Genomic DNA, 8,014 nt, shown 5'->3' with positions numbered 1-8,014 from the left:
AGGAGTGTTCCTCCATTCTATGAATGGCTTTGACTTGGTCCTATGCCCATCTCCTACCACTGCAGAAGATGCCACGATGGGCAGGCATCGTATTTAATCCTCACTTAGCTGAGCTGCCACATCTAGACACAGACTAAAAGAGCCTTTGACTCACTCTGGGCAATTGCTCTCCCGATGGCTCCGTTGCAGCTCACGCTGCGGGGTGCTACAGGAGCACACGGAGGCTGCGTGACTGGGCAAAGCAGGCAGCAAATCCAGCAGACAGCAAGTCAGGCTTCCCTCTGCAGCATGTGGGTCTCGGACGTGGTAGACACAATGTGTTAGGCTGGCAACCTGCCTGTCCCTCCCCTGCAGCTCCTTGCTGTTGTGGAACTCCCTCCATCCTCAGGACTGCAGATCCAGATGCTTTTTTCTCAGAATATACTGCATTTATTGGTAGCACCTCAAGGATTTTCCTTGCCTGGTTTTCTGGCCACCTTCCTAATTTTTCTAGGGTAACTTGGGTTGTTATTTCATGCCACATCCAAAATCCTGGAAAGTTATTGCAAGTGAGCACCCTCACCTGCCAATGAGATGTGCAGTCTCAAACTCCCCTTTACACAACCCTCACTTCTGCACACAGACCACAGCCCTCTTTCTGTGGGATCCAGCCTGGTATCCAACACCTCACAGACCTCTGGTGATTCTATACCCAGCACAAACCATTCTTCCATGGAGTCCAAGTGTCTCCCTTTCCTGCCAGCACCATGCAGAGACAACGACCTGTTCCTTCTCAGCAGTATTTTCTCTTCTGCAAACCACAACTAGCTTCTGCTTTACAGCAGTAAAAGCAGATCTCTATTTCACTGTGTTACTAGGAAGTGAAATTATTTCACAGTATTTGCCAAAATATCCTCCCTTCCCACGTTTCGGTATGACCAGGAACAGGAGGAAGATGCTGCTCTAGTTTCATCTACTTGAAGAGGTGTTTGGCACGCAGCTGAAGAGCAGAGCACGGCACAGTTAAACAAGAGCGGGGCATATCTGCTGGTGGCCAGGCTGCCTTCAGACCAAACACATCTGCCCAGAGAGCCAGCCTCTCACTTTTCATGGAGTAGCCCCCAGGGAAAGCCCCACTGCCCACATGGGAACCATCTTCCAGGACAGCTTCCAGTGCTGCTCACTCCCCAGTACTGTCAGGTCTCTCCATCCAAGGGGCAGAGGCCAGCAAGGACCCTGGCCACACAGGTGAGCCATGCCCTGGTGTTAGAGCAAGAGCAGGGATGGCCTCAGGGGTGACTCCATCCATGTGTCCACCCTGCTGAGACAAGGTACTCTGCTGCAGGGCAGACACCTCAGGGCACAGCTAAATACCTCCCCCTTTATGGAGAGGGGATGGAGAGAGGCCAGTGATGTGGGAGGAACGGCCAGCCGTGCAGAGGGACGGGAAGGGCAACCTGGGAGAAGCTGGAGAAGGCTGATAGGGAAAGGTGGAGAAATCCCACCACCCTGTTCCTCCTCCGTGGCTTTGCTCTCGCCTCCTGCCACTTCCAACACAAACCACCAGGAAAGCAGCTGTCAGTCGGTGAGAGGGTGTGCCTTTGGGATGGAGGAGGAAGGAGGGACCTGGAGACGGAGCCCCAATGCCAGAAAGGCAGGCGGAGATGCCCTAGCACCACCAAATGGCAATGACAGGAGACCGAGACTAAAGGCAATGGCAGTGTAAAGCCTTTTCTGTTCGCACTGCGTGCCTTCACAGGTCTGAGGAAGGACAGCAAGGTTCCCCAGGCTCACCACAGCCATCCTACTCCACCACTGTGCTCCACAGTCAAGGAGAGTGAGTAGCTACTGAGAGGTCACTCCTCTGCCCAAGACACAGCAGCAACCACAGACAAGGACACCTCAAGGTGAGGCAAGATGCGCATTTCTTGTCCACCCAGCAAGCAGCTCTGCCCAGCAGATTCCCCTGAGGAAAGGAGGAGAAAAATGTGTGTCACACCCTGACCAGAAGCCAGCACAGTCACATCAGTGGTCACAAAACTGCAAAATAACCTTGTGGCTTAGCTGAGCCAAACCCCATTGCTCTGAAATTAATTTACTAAAGCATATGCAACTCCAGAAGGATGGCCCATGGGAAACACCCCAAAAGAGAGACAAAGTTTTCTCCAGGTTGCTTGTAGGGTAGGTTAAGAAGGGCTTCCTTAGATAACTATCAATGATGCAGCAGGAAGTATGTGACAGGCTCCCAGCCCAGTTCACACTGATGGACCTGAACATGACTGCAGAGGAATGCTGCAAAGCAAAAGGCAATCACATGACATGAAGGCCAAGGTGGACATTTTGGTGATGATTACCAGGTTTTAAACCTGTTGACACAGTTTCCAGACCTGGAAATTTCCCTGTGAAGTCATCTGAGGGACCTGCACTGGAGCCAGAACCTCATTGCCTTCTACACAGGGAATCAAATCTTGTGTCACTCCCTCCCTCCTGCATTTCTAAATCCTGTTTAAAAATAGGATGTTTCTGAGTTCAGCCTCCCCTAGTGAAAGCCATATGAACAGTTGCTATCCAAAACAGTCTTGTCATGAGTTGTGTATACCAAAAGACCACAAAACTGGAGCGCAGAAAGCCAGTGACCTCAGGAGAAGTAAAAATGTCTGCAAAATTACCCCTCCTCCATTCAAGAATGTTGCTTTCTCAGCCAGTGCCTTCCAAATGAGACAAATGCTTTTTAATTATTTGGCCCCCAAAGTCATTAAGTAGACTAGTACTGAGCTAACTGAAATCTGACATCTTTGCACTTTTTTTTTTTTTTTAAGTGAGCATACTGCATTTCCTTCAAAAAAAATCTTTGCCATCCAAAAGAGCAAAAGCCAGCGGTCCATGTATGTTTGAGTTACGTGCACTTTAGGAGAGAGAGACAAGTATGCAAACATGGGAACAAAGCCAGCATTTGCAAAATTAATGAGAAAAAAAACCCTCACAGTCACTGCTTCTGCAGAAGCACTGCCTCCCATGAATTTATATTTACAGAAGCAACCAAGAGAAGACAGAAGCATGCAGTGTGGTCACTTGTGCTTAGCTCTCCTTCCCTTCTCCCTCTAGCAGCACAGGGACATGAGGTCTGGGTAGTTTCTCAGCCTGTGATACTGTGGGAGAGGAACTGCACAGCTGACTGAGCCGTCTGTAGTCTTTCTGTCAGTCAGATCTGCCTTGGGTCAGACATGGCTCCTAGGAAGGTCAGAAGTCTGCAGGAAGGAGGGAACTGCTGCAGTAGGCTTTCAATCTGCTGCAGCAGCAAACATCCATGCAACTCCTTCTCCAAAGCAAAAATCAAGGCTGAACATACCAGCAGTGGGAATCCTTCTCTGAGGGCTTCACACTTCATGGGACTTGGTGCAGGACCCCTGGTGGGGAGAGACTCCCTGTCGCTGCTGGCTCCAGAGAGCAGAAAAGCCAGGCTGGAAGTACAGAGGACTAGGATGCCCATGTTGCTCTGTGCCACTGGGCACCCAGACAGCCCATGGCAGCAGCTTTCAGCCCATTCCTGGGAACAGGACAGGACAGGGAAGTCCCAGTGCGAAATCTGAGGTGACGTGACCTAGTGCCAGAGCTCCGCAGTGGCTGTAGGTGAACCCTGGCTAGCAACACCACATGCAAGCATGCCAGTGTGGGACACAGCTGGGCTGCTGTGGTCAGGCCTACGGCCACCATAGGGCACTAGGATTGCCTAACATGAACCCCCTGAGAAGGAGCTATGGACGCATGACCACGTGTCCCAGCTGTAGGAGCAATGACTTGCCTCTGGCAAAGTAAGTGCTGTCCACTCTCAACTCTGAGCAGCTGAGCAAGGTGACCTCGCTCTGTTTTCCCCGCTCAGAGACCTTTTCTATGTTGCTCTGAAGACCAGCAGAGTACAGACCACCTCTGAGTAGACCATGTTAAGCAGAACCCAGAATGCGAGCAGCTCACCAGCAACTGGAAGGCCTTCTCAAGCAGAAAAGGCTCTCAAAAGTGTTCAAAAATATCTAGAGCCCTACAGCCTTGTGTGGCAACACCGAGAAAAGAAATTCAGAGGAGAAGACTTGGTACTGGACAACCACAGACGAGGGACTGGCCCTGAATTTCTCAACAACCGTGAAACTCAGAGCTTTCTTCTTGGATGTTATTTTCTGTTAAGCACAATCCTTATACTGACAGTGTTTTCAGTGGTGCGAGTAGAAACTATTGCAGCCAGCTTAAGTGATGGACAACCATTGTGAAAATGCCTACAATGGTGCAAGCATCCAAGTGAGACCTATTTTCTGGATGTTACTGCCCTCAGATACATCGGTGTTTTTCATCTCCCACTACTTGTTGCGCTTGCCTCTCCACAAAAGGTCGTCTGAACTCACCTGGCCAACATTTTGCTTCAGTTAGAGCTGGAAAAGAGGACATCTGAAAAGGCAATGGCCTTTCTCAAGATGAGACCCTCACCACCCCAGGGACATATTCAGATATTTGACATTTTGAGCATGCACAATGTGGAAATTTATCTTCAGCTGATTCTTTTAAAGTAAACAAGCAAGAACACAATGCCTCTGCAAAACCAGTACATTTCAGGGGACAGCAAATACCTGAATGCTGGAATAATGTGTAGGGTAAATACTACTTTGGCACCTTTTTTCTGTTTTCTTCGCTACAGATCAAAAGACTTTATGTTATTAATAAAGCAAGAATTCTCCGTTTGAGTGCTCTACAGATAAATCAAAAGCCTGTGGTATCAAACAGTGAAAAGTTTAGAAAGGAACCTAGGGCTGGCAGAAAAACACACTAGCAACTCGGGAAAAACTGGTGGGTTTTTAGGATCCTCTGGAAAGGCTAGAAGATAAAATTGGTCTGAGCATCTCAAGTAACGCTTATGGCAACACCCTCCCCTACCCCCACCCCCACCCCCACCCCTTTTTTCTGCAGAACTGGCTACTAGCACTGGCCAAGGCTTGAAAGACTCTCACCTCTCCTTCTCACCTCTGATTCCTTGTTGGGTGACCTTGGAAATGTACTTGGGGTCACCTTGGACACCCAAAAGGGCCAGCTATAGGCACTAAGCAAAACCATTAAGTTCCACATCTTGCCTTGACCCTTTCCTCAGTCCTGCCTCTCTCTGAGCACATTCAGAGCCTCCCTGCCTGACGTGACATTTCTCCAGCTGTCACGAGCTCAGAAGTACCTTCAGCAGAAGACGGGAGCAGCACGATTTCCCCACACCCTGCTCCTCCCCGACAGTCATGGCTCAGGGGAAAGGCATGTCTCTGTCCGTCACACGTACACCATTTATAACCAAACCCACTTTGTCCAAGGACTGTTCCCGCCTTACCAGTGAGGAGTGTGGTTTTCTGCCAACTTATTATTTTTTGGGGCCTGTTTACACACAATCACTGCCTAGCTCACTCCAATTTGTTGACATCCTTCTTTTGAAGGTCCTCAAACTGGACACCATGCTTCTGATACAAGCCTACAAACCCCAAGCAGAGGGAAACCAAGCATATCCCCTGCTCCTGTCACCTGGGTATGAGCTAGGCAGGAGAAGTCACCACTGAGAACAGAAGACACAGAGGTAGGTCCAGAACATCAAGGATATTTTTTGGCTTGTCCAAACATCGGAATGAAGCTGGATGAGCACTGTCTGAAACTGTGCTTAGAGGTGTGGTTATTCTGAATGAGAGACTGCTGCATCTCAGAGCTGGCAACCTCTGCAGAGGTCAGGGCAGCAGCTAGGAAAGAGAGTGTTCTTGCAGACACTGAACTCCACCAAACATGGGCTGCAGAAGAGGCTAAGCCCATGGCAACAGTGCACCTGGGTGTTAAGTTTATGCTAGAATTACATTTGCATGTTACCTGTTCAGAAGTCCCTTCTTTTCCATCTTGTGCAATCTCGTTTCCCTGAGTTCCTTAGCACTCCTTTTTCTCCTGAGCCTGCCAGTACTGGAGCTAAGATGAAATGGAATGAAACCTATAGCTTTGTGGACAGAGGGTGTTCTACAGTTGTCAGAAAGGTCAAGAGGGGAGATGGCACCTACAGAAATCTTGAGAGGAGTCAGAGAAATGGGTGCCAACCAAGTTCTCGCTGGACCCTGAATGAATACCACTGCCATTGGTTATGGTGGTGACGGGGTATGAAAAGTGCCATCAGGCTGAACTCTGGGAAGGGGTTTCAGATGGTGACCTGAAGCCGGCAACCCCCCACCCCCCTGTTTTCTTTCTCCTCTAGACTAACATCGGCTGCTTTGCAAGTTTGGCACTGGCAAACCGGTGAGAGAATTTGTGCCTGATTTGCCAGGCAAAAGGGGACCAGTTTATGATGCTGTCACACAAGGTCAAAGTCACCTGTGAAACAGGGCAGGCCCCAGGCTAAGCACGGAGACAAGCCCACAATAGTGTTAGCTGCCAAATTCCAAAAGCCTTTGACTGCAGCACTATGACCTCAATGTAAGGGGTGCAGGACCGGTTGAATTATCCACGGCAAGCAAACACGCAAACTCTCTGGCCAGCCTCAGCACTGCTACCTGTTAACAGGCTGCAGGCAAACCGCCTTGCTGTTTACAGGTGTTTGTTATGTAGAAGCGGACGAACTGTTCATGCAAAACACATTTCAGCCTAGGAGCTGTCTGCCAGCCCTTTACTTCTGCAACTCCCCGCCCATGAGCTGCGCTGCAGATGGCAGAGCAGTACGTATCCCTTGCTCCCTGTAGTACCTGTTAAGTCCTACCCGTAAGCAGAAGAGAGACACAGCCCAGGGAGGAGGAGGATGCTGTGTGTGAAGCTTGTGGGTAGATTTCACCTTCCTTTTTTGCAGATGCTTACGCATGTATTTGCTTGTATCCATTTTCCACTCTTTCTTGTTTTCCTCTAGAGATTATCCTCTTCCTCCAGGGGGGATTTTTGCCTGAGGGACCAAACTGGGGACTGTGCCAAGTCCGTCATTAGATGCACTTCTCCCACTGCTGTCTCTCTGTTTGCAGCCAGCGCTCTGTCCCTTTCCGTCTTCAACAGTCTCAAAGCAATTTCCAGCTCTCCTGGCTAAATAATCAAAACCAAGGCACTCCCGTGCTTGTGGAAAAAGTTAGCGCTGTGCTATCAGTGTTGCAGGAACATGCCTTTGAAGCCTTGCACTACCCTTTCCAGAGGCAGAGCTCCGTTACCAGAGATGGTCTTCAGCACAGCAAACCGCTTTTGGGGAAGAGGAAGGATGGGGCTGAAGGCAGCTCAGAAAGACTGGCTGCTCCAAACTTACAAAAAGAAAAATAAAGTGCAAGACCACTCCTTTATTTTTTGTCTTCCCTCTCCCCCCTTCTCTTTTTTTAGGCATTCTTTTTGCAGGGGAGGGCCAGTTCTCTTGCCAGCTCCTTTCACCTATAGTCTGCTACATCTCAATGTCTTGCAAGGCTGAGCTCACTGCCTAGCACTCTAGTTTGCTCCACTTGCTCTGATGCAGTTGCACAGAAAGCAGCTCTGTCCTGCCCACGCAAAAAATGCCTTTTCACATTCTGCCAGCAGCAAAGAGACAAGTCTCAGGCTCTGTGGTTTGTGCAGACAGCCAAGAGAGAGTCTGGGAGGCAAAAGCTGCCCTGAGAGGGAGTGACACCTAACCCTGAAAGCAACAAGATAAGGCATCCCAAATGCAGCAATTTGTTCTAAGAAACTGAAAAGCTGAAATCCCTTCATCCCAGCTTAAATACTTGCACCAAACCACTACCAAAAAATAAGCATTGCTCTTTCCTCACTTCACCAAGTGCTTCAGAGACTCTTCCCAACTTCGAATCAGTTCAAGACTTCCTAAAGGCCGAAGGCTAAGCACCCCAATCTGCAACCGAGGACCTTGGCAAATAATTGGTTTCCACAAAGACCAGCTCCTCCGCCACTCCTGTGCAAACAGGCAGTATAACAGAAATGATCCCAGCCCTAACAATTGCACAGCAGCTGTCGTTACTCATTCTCGCTGAAGTGCAGAAACAAAACAACCAAATCCCAATCTAGCTGTCTTCCTCCCTTGCTT

Source organism: Falco peregrinus, chromosome 2 (genome assembly GCF_023634155.1).
Source record: "Falco peregrinus isolate bFalPer1 chromosome 2, bFalPer1.pri, whole genome shotgun sequence".
Classification (NCBI taxonomy): domain Eukaryota; kingdom Metazoa; phylum Chordata; class Aves; order Falconiformes; family Falconidae; genus Falco; species Falco peregrinus.
This window is presented reverse-complemented; position numbering follows the sequence as displayed.